Source organism: Malaclemys terrapin, chromosome 8 (genome assembly GCF_027887155.1).
Source record: "Malaclemys terrapin pileata isolate rMalTer1 chromosome 8, rMalTer1.hap1, whole genome shotgun sequence".
In the NCBI taxonomy this organism is placed as follows: Eukaryota; Metazoa; Chordata; order Testudines; family Emydidae; genus Malaclemys; species Malaclemys terrapin.
Genome location: NC_071512.1, coordinates 34,984,014 through 35,005,452, shown reverse-complemented (window position 1 = coordinate 35,005,452; position 21,439 = coordinate 34,984,014). Strand labels below are relative to the sequence as shown.

Sequence of the window (21,439 nt, the reverse complement as noted above, 5' to 3'; positions counted from 1 at the left end):
AGACAAAAGCGTCCATGTCTATCTTTTATGTTCCACATCCATGTTGCCTCACCTTGTGAAGTGAGTGGACAAGAATAAATCCACACAGGTTTATTTCAGCTGTTTACTAAACCATTTATTCTAGCCACAATTTACTTGTTCCATTTCCAATATGAACAAAAGTCATAACTGTATCTCCAATGCAATTTTTGTACTTTTATGTTCTTTGTTCAAACTCTGTTTTACTAGTCACAGCAATAATCCATGAACTACAGACATATGCATATTCTTCTTCCTACATTTGTTTCCAGCAACAGAATACCACTGTTAAAAGTTATTCTGTGTAAGGAAACTGGCTCTTTCTATGGAAGACTGAAAGTATAGTCTGTGGACTTAAAAAGGACTCCAACTTAATTTAAAAACAAACAAACAAAAAACCACTTTTAGTAACAGTTAACACTACAGTTTCTGTAACGAGGATTAAAGGAAACATAGGAAAATGTGATAAAGTCACAAAAACAGGCTGGAGAATTAGGAGCAGATGAAGTACAAAAAAAATAACTGGTTTACATGTTAAAAAGCTTTGCAAGTCCTCTTCTCAAATGCTAATTTTAGCGCATCTGTCTCTATATACACACACACCCCGCCCCCAAATATAATTAACAGAACTTATTGTAATATAAAGCCGGATCCTACAATCCTTAAAAAGTTATCTATAATGGAGGTGTAATTTCTCTTAATAGGAGGCAGGTTTCATTTCTGCAGGGAGCCAAAAATCCAGGCTGTGTGTTTTTAGGATTGTAAACAGATGCAATAGACTGAAGTTTGTTCAGTTTGAAAGTTACCTGTTCTAACTTATGAATGATCAATACAGTTAATACATTTACAGCAATCTCTATTTTTAATTTAGTTTAAGCAGAAGCACATTATAATTAATTTCAACTAAACTAAGCTGACTTTTTGTAATTGTTGTCCAATCTTTTATTCTAGAGGGTATGGCTTGAAAAATAAACCCAGTACCTAGAAGCCTGAGGATTAAGTTTGCTATATTTAAATTGCATTAGTTTAAAATCAATCCAATCACTGATTTTAATCTTGTTTTGCATTTATAATTTTTAATTTTCTAAGGAAAGGTTGATTTTCATTCATGGTAACCATTAAAACATGTTGTTGCACTTGTTTAGTTTGCAAATCTAAAGCCTTTACACTAAATTTGGTATGGTTTGCTAAACAGGAGAGATACACTATATCAATACAAATGTATGGTTAAGCTATACCATTGCTTAAATAAATTTGTTTATATTCTTAATTTTTACATTTTGAATATGTCACAAAATGATGAAAGATGCATTTCTTATTTATAGTTTATTACTTTACTTGAGATTGCATTAAGCTGCATGTGGATGAAAAGCAGAAATTAAAAGTGCACAAAACAGCATTTTAAAATTGTTTATTAGTTTAATAAATCTACTTCAATTGTGCTGCAAACACGAAAATTTATCAAAACATGTTTTGCATTTAAAACTGATTTATTAAACCAAAAGGGAGAATATTCTCTGTAGTTAGTGAACTGAACGGATTGTTTCTGGTCACCAAACCCTTCCATTGTAGAACTAGCAGAATTCAGCCTCTCTCACCTTGTTTTTACTGAGATTGGAAGAGGAAAATAAGCGTTCCTACTTTTTCAACTCTCAACCGATTTCTCAACTCTGAACTAATAATTGAACGGAACTACTTGAATAAATTAAAAAAATATTCCGTATCTGCAGAAGTGGCTACTTCTGTCAAAACACAGTATAACACTTCAACAAATTCTGGTTCTAGTTGCTTAGCCAGTGACTTCAGCCAATTCAGTTGTTTTACTTTCTTTAACACTTCAGTGCCAGATATATACTGCTTAATTTTATTTAATTTAAATTATTTTAACAGATCATAGTAAGTTTAGGTCTTAACATAGGTTGCCAATTTCAGAAGTTTTTTTAAATTAATTAATTTTAATAAAAATAGTTTAAATAGAAAATTGATTTTAATGTATTTTAATCATCTATTTTTATCCATTCTGTCTCCACAGACACAACAGGTTGCAGGATCAGAGCCATAGTTTGAGACCTGGAAATGCTACATAGCAGATAACTGCATCAGAAAACAGCGTCTCAATTGTTGTAAAAGAAGTTCTATTGTTTACTTTATCACACACAAAAAAATAAGTTACGTCAAATCAATGTTAAAAAATAAACTTTAGCTTAAAGTTAAGAAAGTTTCAAGACAGCATGGATGCGGAGACAAAATAGCTCTTTGTCCAAAAATAAGATGCCTGCTTCCTATGTAACATTTAGGGGTTTTTTTAAACCGAGGCATACATTTTTGTTGTACTGAAGTATGCAAATGAGGGGACAACCAGAAAATCATTATTTACCCCTTTTTTTGTAAACAAAGGCTTTACTAAAAACAAAACAGCAATCCTAGGGGAAAAAAAAACAGATTTAAAAAAATGAAGAGGCTGAGCTAAAGAAAAAGAAACGGGCACAAGAATTATTTTTAAAAGTTGAAAATAGGGAAATACAGGTAAGAGATATTATTTAAAATGTAACAGAGTCAGATTCATCGTATGAACAAATGAGCCTATGTAACCACATTACCTTATCAGAGCTATCCTTGTGCCTCTCCCCTTTTTCAATCCTGTTTGTTAAATCCAATCCGTATAGAACCATAGAAATACAGGACCCCTCCAGCTCTAGAGAGGTCATCTAGCCCACTGAGGCAGGACCCCAAAAGATGTTTGTCCAAACTATTCTTAAAAGCCTGCCATGATAGGGATTCCACAACCTCCATGGGAAGCGTATTCCGCTACTTAACTGTCTAGTTAGAAAGTTTTTCCTAAAACACCTAACCCAAATCTCCCTTGCTGCAGATTAAGCCAATTACTACTACTGCTATCCTCAATGGACATGGAAAACAATTGATCACCATCCTTTTTACACAGCCTTTCATATGTTTGAAGACTTACCAGGTTCACTCTCCTATCCCCAGACCGTCTTTTCTCAAGACTAAACACACCGAGTTCTTTTAAATTTTCCTCATAGTTGAGGTTTCCTAAAACTTTCATCATTTTTGTTGCTCTCCTCTGGACTCTCTTCAATTTGTCCACATCATTCCTGAAGCATGGCACCCTGAACTAGAAACAATATTCCAGCTAAGGCAGTGGTTCCCAAACTGGGGTTCGTGAAATGTTACAGGGGGTTCTCGGGGGAAAATTCCCTAACAGGGGAGAGAGCTGTCCCTAGGAACCCCGAGCAGCAGGGGGCCAGCAGCCTGGAGTCCCTGGACTGCCAAAAGCTAAGCAGATCAAAGCAAGCATATCTATCACACTGACGAGATTTAAACTTCAAGATTACTTATAAGAAATGGAAAGGGAGGTTGATATTTTTTGCTGTTTTTAAAATTAAATAGGCAGCTAGTACTGTTTTTAAAATTATGAAGAACAAGTATAAGTTTTGTTGTAACGTGCATTGTTTACCTGGACTGTTCAAGCCCTGAACGCTTGTGTAGAAGGAACTCCGAGTTGGCTTCTTAAATACCTTCATGCTGTTTCACATCTAATATTCTATGTTTTATCAAGGACTATCAGAGTTGGAAGGGACCTCAGGAGGTCATCTAGTCCAATCCCCTGTTCAAGGCAGGGCCAATCCCCAACTAAATCATCCCAGCCAGGGCTTTGTCAAGTCGGGCCTTAAAAACTCTTAATGAAGGAGATTCCACCACCTCCCTAGGAAACCCATTCCAGTGCTTCACCACCACCCTCCTAGTGAAAAACTTTTTCCCAATATCCAATCTAAACCTCCCCCACTGCAATCTGAGACCATTACTCCTTGTTCTGTCATCTGGTACCACTGAGAACAGTCTAGATCCATCCTCTTTGGAACCCCGCTTCAGGTAGTTGAAAGCAGCTATCAAATCCCCCTTCATTCTTCTTTTCTGCAGACTAAATAATCCCGGTTCCCTCAGCCTCTCCTCATAAATCATGTGCTCCAGCCCCCTAATCATTTTTGTTGCCCTGCACTGGACTCTTTCCAATTTTTCCACAACCTTCTTGTAGTGTGGGGCCCAAAACTGGACACAGTACTCCAGATGAGGCCTCACCAATGCCGAACAGAGGGGAATGATCACGTCCCTCGATCTGCTGGCAATGCTCCTACTTATACAACCCAAAATGCCATTAGGCTTCTTGGCAACAAGGGTAGCAGCCTTGCCTTATAAGAGGCTTATTCAAAGTGATACAGGATACAAAAGTGAGATCTTGGAAGAAAGTTGCCATTTTCATAATGTAATCAAAATACTGTAATGATAAATAATAATAGTGTGTAATAAGTATGTTATAAAAGCAATGATCTTGAAATATAAATTTTGTTTTTATAATTTATACTCAGGTAAAGGAGAAAATCCCTGAACATATTCATTTTTAGGAGGGGGTTTGCGAGACTTGACATTTTAGTGAAGGGGTTCACAGGCTGTTAAAGTTTGGGAACCACTGAGTTAAGGCCTCACCAGTGCTGAGTAGAGCGGACATTACCTCCCATGTGTCACATGACACTTCTGTTAATACACTCCAGAATTATATTAGCCATTCTCACAATTGCATCACTCTGTTGGCTGACATTCAATTTGTGATCCATTATAACCCCCAGATTCTTTTCTGCAGTACTACTCCCTAGCCAGTTATTCCCCATTTTGGATCTCCACTGTGCTTTTTCCTTCCTAAATGTAGTACTTTGCACTTGTCTTTATTGAATTTCATCTTGTGGATTACAGAACAATTCTCCAATTTATTAAAGTCCCTCCCAGCTTGGTGTCACCTGTAAATTTTATAAGTATACTCTCCACTCCATTATCCAAGTCATTAATGAAAACATTGAATAGTACCTGACCCAGTATAGACCCTTGCGGGACCCCACTACAGACTGATAGCAAACCATGATAACTACTTGGAGTATGTGTTTTCAGAGTTATCATAATTTATAATAATTTCATCTAGGTCACAGTCTCATAAGCAAACTAGGGAGATATCATGTAGGACAGTGTCAAAAGCCATACTAAAAATAAAGATATATCATGTCTACTGCTTCCCCCTTATTCACTAGGCCAGCGACCCTGTCAAAAAAGGAAATAAGATTGGTTTGGCATAATTTGTTCATAACAAATCCATGTTGGCTATTATTTATTATCCTCTAGGTGCTTACAAGTGTACCTTATGATGAATTTCATCAGGCCCTGCCAACTTGAATATATCTAAATATTCTTTAGTCTGTTCTTTCCCTTTTCTATAATGTGTTCCTTCCCCCTTGCTGTTAATATTAATTTACGGCTTGTCTTAAACAAAAGGCCCTGACCCTGCAATGAAATACATTCAAACAAATTTTTGCACTCAAGGGGAGCCTAACATGAGACTCCGCTCAGGAGCGTGAGTAAGCTTGTGCACGTGCCATTGCAGGATGGGGACCTTTAAGCTCACTGTAACAGAGACCATTATTACTACGTGCTTATACAGCACTTTACCACAATGAGGTCCTAATCTTGATTAGGGTCTCTATACACTACAGTTATACAAAGAATTTATAACAAGAATTTTGAAAGTGAGATGGAAGATTTTAAACAAGTAAATAACAGTTGCTGTTATTTAAAAACAATACCTAGACCGTACAATGCATCACAGGGATTTTCAAATTGGGGGTTGTGAACCCGCAGGGCGTCGTGAGGTTATTACGTTGGGGGTCACAAGCTGTCAGCCTCCATACCAAACCCCACTTTGCCTCCAGCATTTATAATCATGTTAAATGTAAAAAAAAATCATTTTTAGTTTATAAGGGGTGGTCACACAGAGGCTTGTTGTGTGAAATGGGTCACAATACAAAAGTCTGAGAACGACTGAATCAGAAACAGTCACCCATAGATGGAGCAAGTCACAAGTAGCAGTATAATACAAACATCCCAACCTAACCTCTCGTGCACACCAGGATATAGAAGCTAAGCAAAAACTGCATACCTACAGATAGTTCTGTAATTAGACCAAAATATTTTCTTTCCTGATGAGATCAAAATGCTGTTTGTGAACTTGCTGGCACATATTTTACTTGCAGAGAAGACAACTTGATGGGTCATTCAAGTTTTACTGCTGACACCAAAAACCTCTTTATTTAAATTAAGATGACAGCATAATACATGTGCGAAAACTGAGAAAGCACAGAAATACTATGAAGCATTTATACTTATTTCTAAGAATTATTTATTTGTTGCCATGTGCTGATCAGAGGACTAATCAAGAAGTCAATTATCATAGAGGCAAGCAGCACAGGAATAGATACATAAAGACTACATGGAGATCAATTCCTTATGAGTTTGGTTGCAGCAGTCTCTCTTCCCACATCAGTGGCAGATCTAACCAAAGCTCTATTAGATGAGACCTTACCCAGTCCCCATCTTTCTCCTTTACATCATCTCAATAGCACTTTTTATTTGTATGAAAACAGCAAGAGAGGAAATCTATCAGTTCCTGATTTTCTCCTGTTAATGAATTTTTAGAAATGAGTTCAGCATGATTCCCTAATTCATTCTGGGGTATTTGAAAGTTCATCCTATTTTTTATGATGCAGATATTCCTGATAAAACTAGGGAACAGAAAAAGTTATAGGCAGGATCTGTTTAGTAAGTACTTACTCTTGCAACATTTAGTCTTGGAATGCCTGTAGCATCCCAGTTATTTCCACATCACGACTAACTGAAAGCTCTTCAAGTATGGAATACTCTGCAGATGAACTCTTCAAAAAATAAAGACCCTGTTATAAACAGAGTCCCTATTTAAAAGAGACCATACTGTAGTTTCAGAATTTGTTGTTCATACCTTCCCCTTCTAAAATATCCTATTATCACCTTATATAAAAAGTGTGGATATGTAGTCATGACTGAACAGATGCATTCAAAAGGGTCAACTCCCATTAACCTATGTTGCAATTATTGAGTCAACATTTAGATACATGGTATCAGAGGGGTAGCCATGTTAGTCTGTATCCACAAAAACAACAAGGAGTCCGATGGCACCTTAAAGACTAACAGATTTATTTGGGCATAAGCTTTCGTGGGTAAAAAAAAATAAAACACTTCTTGAGATGCATGGACATCAAGGGTAAAAAAAAAACAAAAAAAAAAAACACTTCTTCAGATGCATGTGTCCATGCATCTGAAGTGGGTTTTTTACCCACAAAAGCTTATGCCCAAATAAATTTGTTAGTCTTTAAGGTGCCACCGGACTCCTCGTTGTTTAGATACATGGAGTATTATTCTAAAAATAGAGCAGACTTTAATAAATTGTAAAAAGAAAAAGATTAAGACAAGTATGTGCATTGCAATTTTCACATAGTACAAGGTTTCAACATCTGGGAGACAGATGAATATTTTTCTTCTGATGCTTTTGTAAATAAAGGTAAGGTGCTCAGCTACCAATGATGGGTAACCCTATTAAACAAAGAATACTAAGTCTCCTAGATGTGAGCCGCGTATCTCATTCTGGATGGGAAAACAAGACCCCTTATGTTCCCTGAACTTCATGAAACTCGAGAATTCTTTAAACCAAAGTATTTTTTAAAAATTTAAATATAGCTAAAGACCATTAAACAATAAGCTTTTACTACTTTCTGTATTTAGGGCACTATCAGGTAGTTCTAGCCCAAACTGTATGCTTTGTAAAGCAAATAAACATTTAAATGGGACATTCGACTTTTTTTTAAGTCATATTTCTGTCTGAGGAGTTTTAACCTAAAGTTAAAAGTAATACGTATGTAGCTATAACTCAAAGCTTTTTAATCTCTCTTTTTTTCTGTTTTATGCATTTAACAGCATTTTGTATGTGGTCACTTAGGCCCTGTGCATGAAGTTAAAACATGTAGATGTCTGCTAAATCAGGGCCCTAGTTGCCTGTTTGTCTGGCTCTCTCTAGTGGCAACTTTTGTTCTAAAAAAGAAAATGCAACTGTAGAACCACAAAAAGGGGGGGGGAGGGGCACTGAGGGAATATGTATAACACTTACGCTAGTTTCAGCTCACTTTTTGAAGTTCACTACATTTCAAGTTAATGGTATTCTATTAAAAGAACGTTATTTATAATTTTTAAGTGTAATTTAAAAGTTTCTTTTTCTGAGCCCAGGAGGCAAAGATTTAAACATGCCTGTGCAGTACTTGCAGCACACAGATGGTTCAAATTCCATGAAAGTGAAACAAAGTAGAAAGATATGTTTTTAAAGTTATTTTCTCTCTGCCTTTGGCCAGGATAGACAGCACCATCTCTGGAAGTCCTCAGGAGCAACAGCCTTCAGAGATGCTATTAACAGAAGGCACATGTATTAATGTGCTGTTTAGCCTCAGAATGTGTGTTTATGAAGCCAGCTGCTTACCCCACATCTATGTGACCAAGAAGAACAAAAACTTCACCTGCGGCATGTGCACATCCACCTGAGGCCACAGTTTATATGCTTAAACACCAGCGTTCCTGAGTCACCAACCGGTCCCAGGATCTGAACACAGGCCAGGTACCTACAGCAACTAGAAGCAAGTTCACCACGTGGTACGGGGCTGGGTGATCCAAGCGTGGTGAAAGAGGCTAGAGAAGAGTGAGTGCACTGAACTGCAGCGGAAGGGGACCAGCAGGATGCTGCGTGTCTGAGAACCATAGTGAAGAATTATGTGGGGGGAGAGCAGGCAGCCCCTACAGCGGACAGAAAACAGGAGCGAGGCACGCACTCACTGATCTGGGGTCATCAGAGTCAGGGAGTTCGCACAGTACAGCAGGGTCTGTGCCTGGGGGCGGGCGAAGGGGAAGTTCACGGTGCAATACGATCGGGGCCAGGCAGAGCGTGCCTCGTACGGTATGCGGTAGGGAGGCCCCGCGAGATGATCCATGCTCGGGAACGCGCTGCGCTGTACAGCGGAGGAGGCCCTGTGACCGACCCAGGGAAGCACCGGTAGCACGGCATGGGCGAAAAGGAAGATAGGGCCCACACGGCTCACTAAGGGGGGAGGGCAGGGCGCAGTACTCCGAGCCGGAGGAAGGGGGCGCGCGCCACAAGGCACAACAATGGAGGAAGCCAGGCCCGCACGAGCCAGGGCCGCAGCGCGGCGCAGGGGCGGCCCGGACGGGGGACGTAGTACTGTTCCCCCAGCCGAAGTCTCCGCTTGGCTCTCGCACGCGCACTGCTGTCCCGAGGGACCGGCTGAAGACCCGCTTTTGTCACCATCAGGCCCCACACCACGGGGGACACACACCCGCCCATAAGCTTCGGCCACTGAGCTTGTCACCGCCTCCCGTAGGGCCCAGCCTACCCGTTCCGGTTACCAATGGTCCAGGCCCCCGTCGCTGCCCTCACGCTGTGGGAGAGAAGAAACAGCCAACACCAGCTCCTAACATGGCGGCGAAAGCGGATCCCAGCCCCGCGCCTACCTCAGGCCCGCAATAGCGTCTCCGTCCGCCGTCGCACCACCACCAACGGCTCCAGCCAGGGGGAGGTGGCTGTAGCCCGTGCGCGAGCCTCACACCTCTCGCGATACCCCCACAAACAAACACTTCTCACTGCGCTCTCGCGAGATAACTACTACCGCTCCGCGCGCACACTCTCGGTTACTTCTCCGAGATTTAGCGAATTCCCACCGTGTTGCTGCCTCTGAGATGTCGCGAGGCTACCTACCTGCGCCCGCAACCTGTTGCCGTCTCATCGAGATCTCGCGGGAGCCCTTATTCTCCCGCGCATACTGCCGCCACGCCACAGCTCTTGTTCTCTTGGGGAATTCTCGCGATAGCTAGTCGTTGCCTCTGCCCGAACGCGCTTTCTCTCTCGAGATCGGCGCGGAGGATGAATTCAATTAGACAGGGGCGAGCTACGGCCCTGTGCCCTGCTCCTCCCCTGACGTGTCCCCGACTGTCACCAGCACGTGCCCGTGCCCAGCCTTCCGTCCCCCTCCCCCACCTAGTCCCCTCACAGGGCCCTGTCACCAGCCCAGGCCTGTGTCAAGCCCACCTCGCTCTCACCTCTGCCTGCTAACCTCATGGGCCTGTCACCAGCACAGGCCTGTCCCCCCCTCCTTCATGGGCCCCTGACTATCACCAGCACCAGGCCTATGCCCAGCCTGCCCCCTGCATAGGGTTACCATACGTCCGGATTTTCCCGGACATGTCCGGCTTTTGGGGGTTCAAATCCCCGTCCGGGGGGAAATCCCCAAAAGCCGGGCATGTCCGGGAAAATCGGGAGGGAGGGATGGAGGGCTCGGGCGGGGCCTCTTTGGCCGGGCCGGTGCGGGGCCGGGCCGGGGTCGCGGGGCCGGGCCGGGGTCGCGGGGCCGGGGGCATGGTGCCAGGCCAGGCGCGGGGCCGGGCGGGGAGCCGGGGGCGCGGTGCCGGGCCGGGAGCCAGGCGGTGCGCCGGGCCGCGGGCCGGGGTAGCGGGGGGGTGCGCGGGGCCGCGAGCCGGGGTAGCGGGGGGGGGTGCGCCGGGCCGCGGGGCCGGGCGGGGAGCCGGTCCGGGGTAGCGGGGGGGTGCGCGGGGCCGCGAGCCGGGCCGGGGTAGCGGGGGGGTGCGCGGGGCCGCGAGCCGGGGTAGCGGGGGGGGTGCGCCGGGCCGCGGGGCCGGGCGGGGAGCCGGTCCGGGGTAGCGGGGGGGGGTGCGCGGGGCCGCGAGCCGGTCCGGGGTAGCGGGGGGGGGTGCGCCGGGCCGCGGGGCCAGGCGGGGAGCCGGGCCGGGGTAGCGGGGGGTGCGCCTGGCCGCGGGGCCGGGCGGGGAGCCGGTCCAGGGTAGCGGGGGGGTGCGCCTGGCCGCGGGGCCGGGCGGGGAGCTGGTCCGGGGTAGCGGGGGGTGCGCCGGGCCGGGGTAGCGGGGGGGTGCGCCGGGCCGCGGGGCTGGGCGGGGAGCCGGGGGTGCGCGGGGCCGCGGGCCGGTCCGGGGTCGCGGGGCCGGGCCGCTGGGGGGTGCGCGGGGCCGGGAGCCGGTCCGGGATAGCGGGGGGGGTGCGCTGGGCCGCCGGGGGCCGGCAGTGCTGGGCGGGCTGGGGGTGGTCGGCCGGGGCTGGCACCCCAGGGCCCGAGCCGACCCAGGCTGGCGCCGCCGGGGGGCCAGCCTGGGCCGCGCCTGCTCCCCCCACACCCCCCCTTACCAGCTTCAGGCTTCCCGCGAATTTAATATTCGCGGGAAGCAGGGGAGGGGGCGGAGACTTTGGGGAGGGGGCGGAGTTGGGGAGGGGGCATGGGCGGGGCTGGGGGCGGGGCCGAGGCCCCGTGGAGTGTCCTCCATTTGGAGGCACAAAATATGGTAACCCTACCCCTGCATCTCAACCTACTCCCCTCCCGGGCCCCTGCCCCACTCAGACTGCAACAAGGCCTTTGCCAGGAAGTTAGCACCAGTGATCTATCATACCAGGTGGTTTATTGACACACACTGTGGACAAGGGGGCAGTGGGGAGTTCAGTAACGTCCTGACCTGCCTAGATTCACCCTGCCCCAGCATATCACAGCATGCCCCTGTAGCACCCAACGCGGTACCCCAGTGACAGCCCTGGGATTTTGAAAACTGAGGGTGTGTGAAATTGCACAGAAGCCTGAGATGACAGAGGTCTGCTTGCTCCTTTGTCAGATGCTTGCTTCCTGACCTTGTTAGATTATATGCAGACCACACGGTCAGATGCCCATCAGGCTCTTGTAAGGCCACAATTAGTGACATAGGAACATGTCCTCTCCTGCTGGCTTCCACTCCTGTATATCATTGCCTACCTCAGATAGGTTTTCTAATCCATGAATCAAGCACTTAGAACTGACACTGGACTAGAAAGTGAAAGCCATTCAGCACTCAGCAATGCTAGGCAACAGCACAGGACAGGAAATGAAAAAGAATACTGGCTCCAACCGAATTTGCCCAGGTACTTTAATTACCCAAGCTAGAATTTGGTCAGTATAATGATACTAATGCACTTCAAGTTTCTGTCCTGGCCAGTTAAGACTTGCAGTTTGTATAGCTCCTTACCTCAAGCTTCTTTCAACTGTTGTCAGTGCAATCATACTCTTTCACTCTGAATCTAAACTGACTGCTTTATCCAATGGAAAAAAGATGTTACTGTCCCCAAAATGTTTGAGGCAACAGGCACTCCGTGCATACTAGGTTTGTTACAAACCTTTGGTGTAGATTAGAAGATTCTGGCAAAAATATAAGAACACAGACTTTTGTATGTAATCCTTTCCACTATTGTCTAAAGTTGTGATGCCACCTTGCAGTCGCATGAAGACAGAATGGTATTGTACTGTCACTTTCAGGTTGTGGAAATTATTTCATAATCAATACTTTTTGCTCCAATTAAATTTTCTTTCTGGGAAATCAATGTCTGCAAAGTTTATGAGACTGATTTGCTTTGGTTGCTTTGCAAAGGGGAGGGATGAATTCACTCTTCAATATGGAATAGTCCAATTATATCTGAATTATGAGCTTTTTGGGGGGGAAACTGCCTCCTGTTTGAAGTCACCAGTCAGGAAAAAGCTATTTTTTTTTTATCCATTTGAGGCCACAGCAAACAACAAGATCATTTCATTGCCTGGAACAAGTTGAAAAGGGGGAGAATTAACACAAAATCTATACTGATGTTGTTAAAGGGCTGGGAGAGTAATTATAGGAAATGTAGAATTTATAAAGTTCCAGCATTAAATCCTTAGAACACAGACACGTAAATCTAACCTTGGAATATATTTAATCTAGTTAACTAACTCCATTATGTGCTACAATACTGTAGAGTAGCAAGGATAAGACAAAGCTTTTTAGATGAAATGTAAGAAAATCTGACCACTTTTGCCATTAAAAGTAACATTTAGATTGTAATATCTCTGTGATAGGCAATGTCTTTTGGTTTGTAAAGCATCAACAGAAAACTTATTGAATGATATCCCATGACACTTTTTCTAAGCACAAAAGCAAAGGATATCAACCCCACTGTCCTGGTTTTATTCCAGTTTGGATATTTTCTTCACATTAGACTGCCTGTTGTCTCCTGATTTATGGTGTGGTACTTACATCTGGGCACTGATGTAAGTCTGACTGTGAGCTTTATTGATCACATCTGCACTGCACAGCAATCTATACAGCACTAATATCCTAATGTCTTGTCCCAGCCAGCACCAAGATCAGCATCAAACCTCAGTGGTTTCTCTAGGAGCTGTCTCCCTTCAATTGTTCCAAAGCCATGGTCAGCAGGAACACAAAGGAGATTTTACCCTACCATCTGATCCATTCCCCTGTGTATTGAGGACTAAATCTGGTGGATCTGCCCCGAAGGTAGTGCATAATCCTCCCTCTCCTCAGCCTTGTGAAAAGGGAGGCAGGAGCTAAGAATGTTGAGAGCTTCTGGGCCTGGAAGAGGATCTTCACTCGCCCATCTGAGACCTTGGTCAATTATGAGAAGCACGTAGACTAGGGAGAGCTTCACCCACCTTGACCCCTAAAGGAGCAGGCAGGCTGAGATCATCACTCTCACTATCAACAAGAGCTTTTAGGGTTCTGCCCCTCACTTCAGGTAATAGCCCTCCCCAGCTTTTTTTTGCTGCATGTCTGAGGTGGAGCAACCACAGGGTTGGTCCTGGGAGCTGTGTTCAGCTCTGACAGGATAGGAATAGTTTAAAATTGTATCACAGCAGTTTCTCAAACACCTACTGAGGTGTATAAATTGTCCATATACCACATGCTTTCTTGTGCAACTGTGTCTTTTAGGGAACAGTATAAACTACTCTGTATTTTTCATATGATCTGTCAAACTGTATTAATCTATTTCAGAAGTTAGCATCTGAATAAGTGGACACAATTTTTCCAATATGAACTGCTTTGGGCAGTGAAAATTTCTGTGTATATCATTTGTAGAGTATTGAGTCAAAGGTCAATTTCCAACTGGATAAGAAAAAGTTGACAAGTGTGTTTTCAGGTGTAAAGTATTTGACTTTGGGATTTTTAATCACGTGGAACACCAGTTAGTGCTATAATCCTGAAAAGCATTAAATATTTTAATTCATTTCTAAATTCCTGTCACTACCAGCACATTTTCACAATAGTTTATTCTGCAGTGAATGCTTTTCATCTAAGTGCCCCTGCTAAACTGTTTAATTTGTATACAGAAAGTAACATAGTACGGCATATGTATCTAAGGTGGCGGAGAAATGATGTAGTGTAGAATTTAGGAAGAGTGGGTGAATCAAGACTAACACTTCATACATATGAGGTAGTAAAGAGTGCATGTGCCACCCTTGACACTTCCCAAATCAGTACTTTACCACTTAATGTTCATATATGGCAGGTATTTTTGCATGGAAAGTTCTAGTTTTGTTCTAAAAAAAAAAAAAAAAAAAAAGAACAGATCAATAGACGCTTCAGCCTTTACATCAAAGCTCTAGTGGCTTCTAAAGCATGGCAGAGCAACTATCAATCCCATAAACAACTCTCACACAGTGTACAAACTTGTGCTCATGTTAAAGCCAGTGTAAGGGAAAACTGGCAACTTGAGTCACTCGGGGGATTTTTTTTTAAACAATTACTGTTACAAACATATTGTTCTAGCTCAGAAGTTCCCAAACTTTTCTTATTGCCTACTCCTGTCCAGATCTATCAGCTGCCTGTGTACCCCTACCCTTCTCGTCACTGATACTTTCTGTATTCTTAACACTACCTGTCTTTAGCCATCTGTCCATATTTCACTGCTACATACAGATATAGTGAGACGTATACAACCCAAAAAAACCCCTAAGTGCTGAGCTCAGACTGGACAATTGATGGGTAACTGAACACGCGCTGTAGGGTGACTGGAGATGAGGGTTCTCATTGGTACAGCTTGAAGTTAATTTACTACCAGATTTTATATTGCAAATTCCCACCAAGTTTAAAGCTTCGTCTGAGTAGCTTATTATGAAAATGCAATAAATAAAATAAATAAAATCCACCATTACACAATTTCTCTTTGTGTACACCCCTAAAGATGCCTCTCATACCCCCAGGGGTATGTGTATCACAGTTTGGAAACCCTGTTTTAGCTCAAAACAGAATGCTTTTCTGTTTGTTTCAGTTTATTTTATGCACTTGACCATACTTCCCACACAGTTTGTTTCCCTAACTTGGGGAGGGGGAACCCCATACAAGGGGGGAAACATTTAGAAAGGACGCCCTTTGAGGCAGGGACTGTCTTCCCTGTGTGTGGTGTCAATAGTACCTTCCAATGCACTCATAAAATGCTTTACTAGCATTAATTAATTTGAACTCACAAGCCACATGAGGTCATAGTAGATGATTTAATGATCCCTTTTTATAGTATATATAGTTACCTGCCTCAGAGATTAAGATGAAGAAACTGATGTACTGGGAGGTTAAGTGAGTTGCCCAAGGGCACAAAGTTACGACTGTCAGAGCAGAAAGAGTTCCAAGGACTACTTCCTTCCAGGACACACATTAAAAAGCCCATCCCCTACAGGGAGCAGCTCCTTTGTGGCAGGGGGAAGAGAGACTGGATACCAGAACCTCTCCCCTGCCCACACCAGAAACAGAGGCAATGTGAAGGCAGTAGAGAATGGGTTACCAGGCACCCACCATGCGCCTTCACCCCCATGAAACAGAAGGTCCTGGCACTTCCTCATCCCAGGGGCAGGTTTTAAGGAGTCCCTGTCACCCGGGAGGAGCTGGAACTGACTTTCACACACCCATGGGGCACAACCACCTCAGAACATCCCCTTCCCTCACACAGGGAACTGCTGATCACTAACCCCAGGCAGGCAGGGTGGTCAATGGGCTATGGTGCAGCCAAAATATGGATTTCCAAAGTTAAAGGACTAATTTCAACAAGATGAGCAGGCAGGGTTAAACAAACAACTGGAACAAAAACAAAACAAAAAGCCTAAATTTATTTTTAAATACAATTTTAATAAAAGGGTGAAAGGAAACCAACAATCGATGTCATCCTTCTCCCCGCCTTTCATGTTTTATCTTACTAGGCTCCCACCCTGCAAACACTTCTGCACAGGAATAGTCCCATTCAAGGCATGGGACTACTCACATGCTCACTCCCACCTCTCTAAATATCTTGGCAGTCACTCTTTAAAGCAACAGCAACAGTTCCTCTCTTCTTTTCAGGCAACTACTGCTGGCCCCACTAGCCTCACTTCTGCAATGATCAGTCCAACTGAGAAGGCTTTTATCTGTAACTAGAAGAAAGGAGGAAAAAAAAAAAACACAAGTCAGCCAGTGGAGCCCTAAAGATCCGTATTTCACAGGGGGGGGGGGGGGGGAACTGGGGTGGGGATTGTCTGCATTTTTATATGAAAAAAAACCCCATGATTGGCCAATTAACCACCCTGTGCCTCATTTTCAGAAGGGTGGATCAGGGGAGGGAAAAAAAGCATTTGCGGCCACATTTTATATTACAGTACAGCATGGAAATGATTGTGTTCGCATCCAGTCTAGGACTAACTCTACAGAGAGTTATTCCACTCTCAAGGATGCAAAGTGCTATCAAAACCTGGCACTGATGGGCACTAGAACAGTACCAGCAGTACCAGGTAACACTGATGGCACGTTTTTCTCCCAGCAGTGTAACACTAGCACAGGCACAGAACTGCACTGGGCAGCTGACAACTGCTGGATTTATAAAACAGATCTTCCATGCTTTGGAAAGTGTGTAAGAGAAATACCCACAAATGGGCATTCCTTTGAGTAGTGTATATCTCAAGTCCCCTCACTTGGGTCTTGTCTCACTGAAAAACGCTTCCTCTAGCAATCTGCTACAAGCCACACTGAGCTAGGGGAGCATTGGTTAGCACTCCCAGGCTGGAAGTGCTACCCCAGCAGGCACCCCATTCAAATACCAGCAAAGGCTGAGTATTCTGAATATTACCAATCAAATATTCAATTTGCCCATCACTGTTTGTGGCTCATAGAGGGATTTACACCAGGAAATTTCAAAGGTTTCTCCCCTCCCCACACCCCAACTGCATTAAATATGGTTTCACATCTACAGAGCTCAGCCCAAAGGAGACATTTCCTAAGAGTGAGATGAGAACAACAGCTTTCTTCTTAAGACAGAACTGAATGTGCTTCATTGGCTGCTCCCATATTTAAGGCTCATTAGATCTTTTCAATGCCTAAGGAAGAGTTACCTGTCAAGTCTTCATTTTGCAGAAAGCTCTTTGCTCCGCTGAGACTCTTGGTTTACATTGTTCCCCTTATGGATGCATAAGCTGCAGACCAGTTATAATACCCTAAACAGAGCAGAGAGACACAGCACATCTTGAGTGTTAGACATCTTTTAAACTAATGCATATTGGACAGCTGGCATTTGAATTGTGGAAGAAATAAGGAAGTTCCTTGAAGTGAACATTACAAAGAATTCCACGTAAAACAGGGTTTGTTGACCAAATATTCTTTGATCCCTTTGCCTCACTGTAATTATTAAATGGAATTTCCCCACATATGCTGCATAAAATAATTTATAGAAATGCACAAAGTCTTGTGTATTTCATCCATTGATCTGAAAAACAAACAGTTACACATCTAAAAGTACTCCTCTTCTAGAAATCAAAATTCAGTTCACAAGCCCAATTCGCAGAGGGAAGAAGATCATTGGTTCCGTAGAATTGCTGTGAGGGCTTTGAAATAAAACAGGAACAGAGAGATTCCAGGCACTCCTCCACGCTAAAAAGGCTAAACTGGGCCTACAGTTTGTAAAATCATAATCCTATCCATTTTAAAGCCAACCTCTGTCATGTCTACAAGTTCCAGTACATAGCACTGGCTGGGCAAGCATGTTGAGACTGCTGTTTCTTTTGCTAAACTGTTTTATTACCTCTTCCTCCCTGCCACCCACTAAATAGGGTCCATGTTACTATCAGTTGCATCCTGACACCTAGACTGTAAGCTATCTGGGGCAGGGACTGTTTTCTTTATTACTTATCTGAACAGTGCCTAGCACAATGGGACTTTGATCCTTTATGGAAATTCTTTGGCCCTACCATTATACAAATAAATAAGTCACAGTTCTGAGTTATACATCCAGCAGGTAATTTTACACACAAACAAGCACAGTCATGGTATTTGCAAGCACATGTTAGCCAACCTAAATATTTAAAAAGAAAAAGTCAGGCTCCAGAAGATTAAATGGGTTTTGGGGGAGTAAGATATGTGTGGACAAATGTAAATTCAAGTGTATTAGCATCCAGATGACTGCTGCATTAATATCAGGTAATGCTAAATACCACAAAAACCTGTTATCAGTCAAAATTAATACAACTTCCCTGACCCAGGTTTTAGGAGGCAAATACTCTACAAACAGTATAACACTATCACAGGTATAAAGTGACCCTCAATAGCTCATCACCATTGAGTACAGACAAGTGCTTTAGAGCCTCATGGCACTGCCTAAGAAGCATGCAACTGGCCACAAGAAGTGCTAAAAAAATTAAGAGCTCATTAAAAAAAAATTAAGACTCAGGGTAGGGACTGTTCAGCATATTTTTACTCATTGTTAAGCATCATATAACCAACAATATTTTTCATAAGACTACTTTCTATTAACAACATTTTTGCTAACACCAACCTCTCAGAGGAAGAAGGAAGTTTCTGCTTTTGCATGCTTGTTTTTCTTGCCCTTTTCACATTTTCACCATCTTCCCTGAAAGAAAAGACATCAGCATAAATACCCAAAACGTTTTAGTTTCAACAGCACTGACTTAAGCCCATGCAGATATTTTTAAAATAAAATAAACAGACCCTGTTCCCTTCTCATCTCTATGTGCATGTACAGAAAATGGGGTTTAGGTGCAGATCTAACCCAGTTTAGATATTTGCAATGAATCGCCTCAAAACCAACCCTCACGTCAGGAGCTGCAGCCCGTGAAAGGGTCTTGGGACTGCTTGCCAGCCTGTTGGTAATACACCATGAATGAGATCAACTGAGCAGCAAGCTGAATTTGGCAGTGCAACTTAGCATGTAGGACACTAACTTGGTAGTCGGGAGACCTGGGTTTTAGTCCCAGGCCCTGCCGCTGGGCGGCTAGTGGGCAGGTCACTTCCCTGTCTGTGCCTCAGTGAGGGCAGGTCTTCACTACGGGGGGGGAAGGAAGCACGTTTCTCATAGGGAGCAAAGCCACAGACCTCTCTGATCTGATCATGTCCCGCACAAACTTAGTGTGTTTGGTCAGGTGCTCTCTGCGGCGGCACTGCCGGGGCTTTGACACGTTCTTCGTCACCTTGTGGCCCTTACTGAAACCGACGGCCACGGGGCAGCGGTTCGGCATGTCTGCCCCAACTGAACGGCGCCACACCGGAAGAAGGATGGTTATTGTTGGGTGCAGCCCAGCAGCCCCATGAGGCTTGCTGTGGACGAAGGGCCAGGCCCCTCACAGGCACAGGAAGACTGCCGGGTCACAGCTGCACGTGGGAGGCCCCCAAGTGAGCAGGGCCAGTACAGTAGGGAGCCCAGCCTTGCCCCGCTGGAGCCAGCGCACGTGGCCGCTCACCCGACCCGGCGCAGGAGGGCTCCGCACCCCGCTGCTCAGCCCAGCCTCACCTTTGCCCCGCACCCCATGTCCGAGGGTCACGTACCCAGCTACTCCCTGCACGTGGGGGCACTGCCATGCCGGATAGCTGGGAGGCCCCGTGCGCAGCAGCCTCGCCCGGCGGCGGGCGAAGGAGGAAAGGAAGGAGGCGCGGCTCGCTGGACCGAGGAAGCAGGGTGCGCACTCGCAGACCCCGCCCAGCGCCGGCTGCTTCCCGCCTCCTCCCGACATAGATGCGCAGGCGCGGGCGCAGCCGGGGGGAGGGTGGGTGCGGTGCGCCTGCGCATGATTCAGGCGCCATCTGTGCATGGGGGTAGCGCCGCTGGGCGCTGTGGTTTTGGGTGATGGGGGGCACTGGGGTGCTCAGGGTACTGGGGAGGCGAGGCGCTGTGGGTTGGGTGATGGGGTTTGTGGCTGTGATGGGATGCGATGCGGTTTTAGGTGCTGGAGGATGGCTGTGGAGTCATGCTGTGGGCGCGTTGGCTGAGGAATGGGGTCGCACGTAGCTCCCTCCTGTCTTGTGCCAGACAGAGGGCCAGCTGCCTCTCATGCAGCATCTCTCCCAGCCCTGGAGGGAGAAGAGACACATCATCCTCCTCTAGCTGTGGAGATCTGGGTCTATAGGTAACACAGCCCCACACTGGATCATCCCTCCCACAGCCCCCTCCCCCGTTGGCATCCTCTTAAGTGACCAAGGGACTTCATGACGTAACCTGCCCAGTGTATGTGTGTGACGGTTGGGATCAGGAGCGTGACAGAATACAACATCTGGATGCTTATCGCCACCAGCTGCTTCCAACACCTGTAGCTTCACCACCCGGCCCTGCAAATTATGACCCTTACCCACTGCACTCAACCCCCATCAGCATGCAGTATAGCCATCCTCAAGTGCAGCACTCATTGCACAGTACTCCAGACAGAAAGGCTGAGTATGATAACAGGACATACGCAAATCTGTGATTGTACCGTTCCCCACCCCCTTGCCCTTTCTGTTTCCCAAGCAGTTGTGTTTCTTTTCAATAAATGCATTTTTTGGCTTTGAAAACATTCTTTATTACTGCATAAAGTAAAAGATACCTTAGCCCAGGAAAGCAACAGACACTGCAAGTCAGCATAGCAAACACAGATTCCTATTAATATTGGAACCACTGCACTCCACTCCCGTGCGGGGCACCAGATATTACTGGTGGTTTTCAGCCTCAAATTACTCCCTCAAGGCATCCCTAATCCTTGCAGCCCTGTGCTGGGCCCCTCTAATAGCCCTGCTCTCTGGCTATTCAAATTCAAGTGTTGAACCTCCAAGTTCCATGCCTGAGTGAATCTTTCACCCTTCCCTTCACAAATGTTATGGAGGGTACAGCACGCAGATATAACTAGGGGGATGCTGTTATCGGCCAGGTCCAGCTTCCCATACGGTGTTCATGCTCTCTGTATGTGTGTATATATATCTCCTCAATATACGTTCCATTCTATGCATCTGAAGAAGTGGACTGTAGCCCACGAAAGCTTATGCTCTAATAAATTTCTTAGTCTCTAAGGTGCCACAAGTACTCCGGTTCTTTTTGCGGATACAGACTAACACGGCTGCTACTCTGAAAAGTGGCCCTTTAAACAACCGAAAGCACACTCCACAGTCATTCTGCATCTGCTGAGCCTGTTGTTGAACCGCTCCTTGCTGCTATCAAGGTTCCCTGTGTAGGGTTTCACGAGCCACGGCATTAAAGGGTAAGCGGGGTCTCCAAGGATCACAGTGGGCATTTCGATTACCCCTATGGTGATCTGGTCTGGGAAAAAAGTTCTGGCTTGCAGTTTTCTGAACAGGCCAGTGTTCCGAAAGATGTGTGCGTCACGCACCTTTCTGGGCCAGC

The 21,439-nt window shown here is 45.2% G+C and overlaps 1 protein-coding gene, 1 long non-coding RNA gene and 1 other non-coding gene across 5 annotated transcripts in view; all 3 read right to left on the bottom strand.

Annotated features, from left to right (window-relative positions):
- MATR3 (matrin 3) overlaps window positions 1-9,569 on the bottom strand; it is a 46,984-nt gene extending 37,415 nt beyond the window's left edge. The window contains exon 1 of one of the 2 annotated variants that reach the window (XM_054036577.1): window positions 9,463-9,569. The gene's annotated coding sequence lies outside the window, so the exon portion shown is untranslated. Of the gene's footprint in view, window positions 1-9,357; window positions 9,439-9,462 lie in introns of those variants that run through there. The other variant, XM_054036579.1, reaches the window with a different exon arrangement.
- A 6,352-nt stretch (window positions 9,570-15,921) lies between these two features.
- On the bottom strand, window positions 15,922-19,725 carry LOC128841966 (uncharacterized). Of its 2 annotated transcripts, none has more exons than XR_008445929.1 (4): window positions 19,618-19,725; window positions 18,611-18,685; window positions 17,175-17,276; window positions 15,922-16,223 (listed from the first exon to the last, which is right to left on the bottom strand). It is a non-coding gene; the product is annotated as an uncharacterized LOC128841966 (long non-coding RNA). The 2 variants fall into 2 exon arrangements; XR_008445928.1 differs by having other exon boundaries at window positions 19,583-19,714.
- LOC128842630 (small nucleolar RNA SNORA74) lies at window positions 16,463-16,661 on the bottom strand. The gene has a single exon (XR_008446055.1). It is a non-coding gene; the product is annotated as a small nucleolar RNA SNORA74 (small nucleolar RNA).
- Window positions 19,726-21,439: the final 1,714 nt, after the last annotated feature.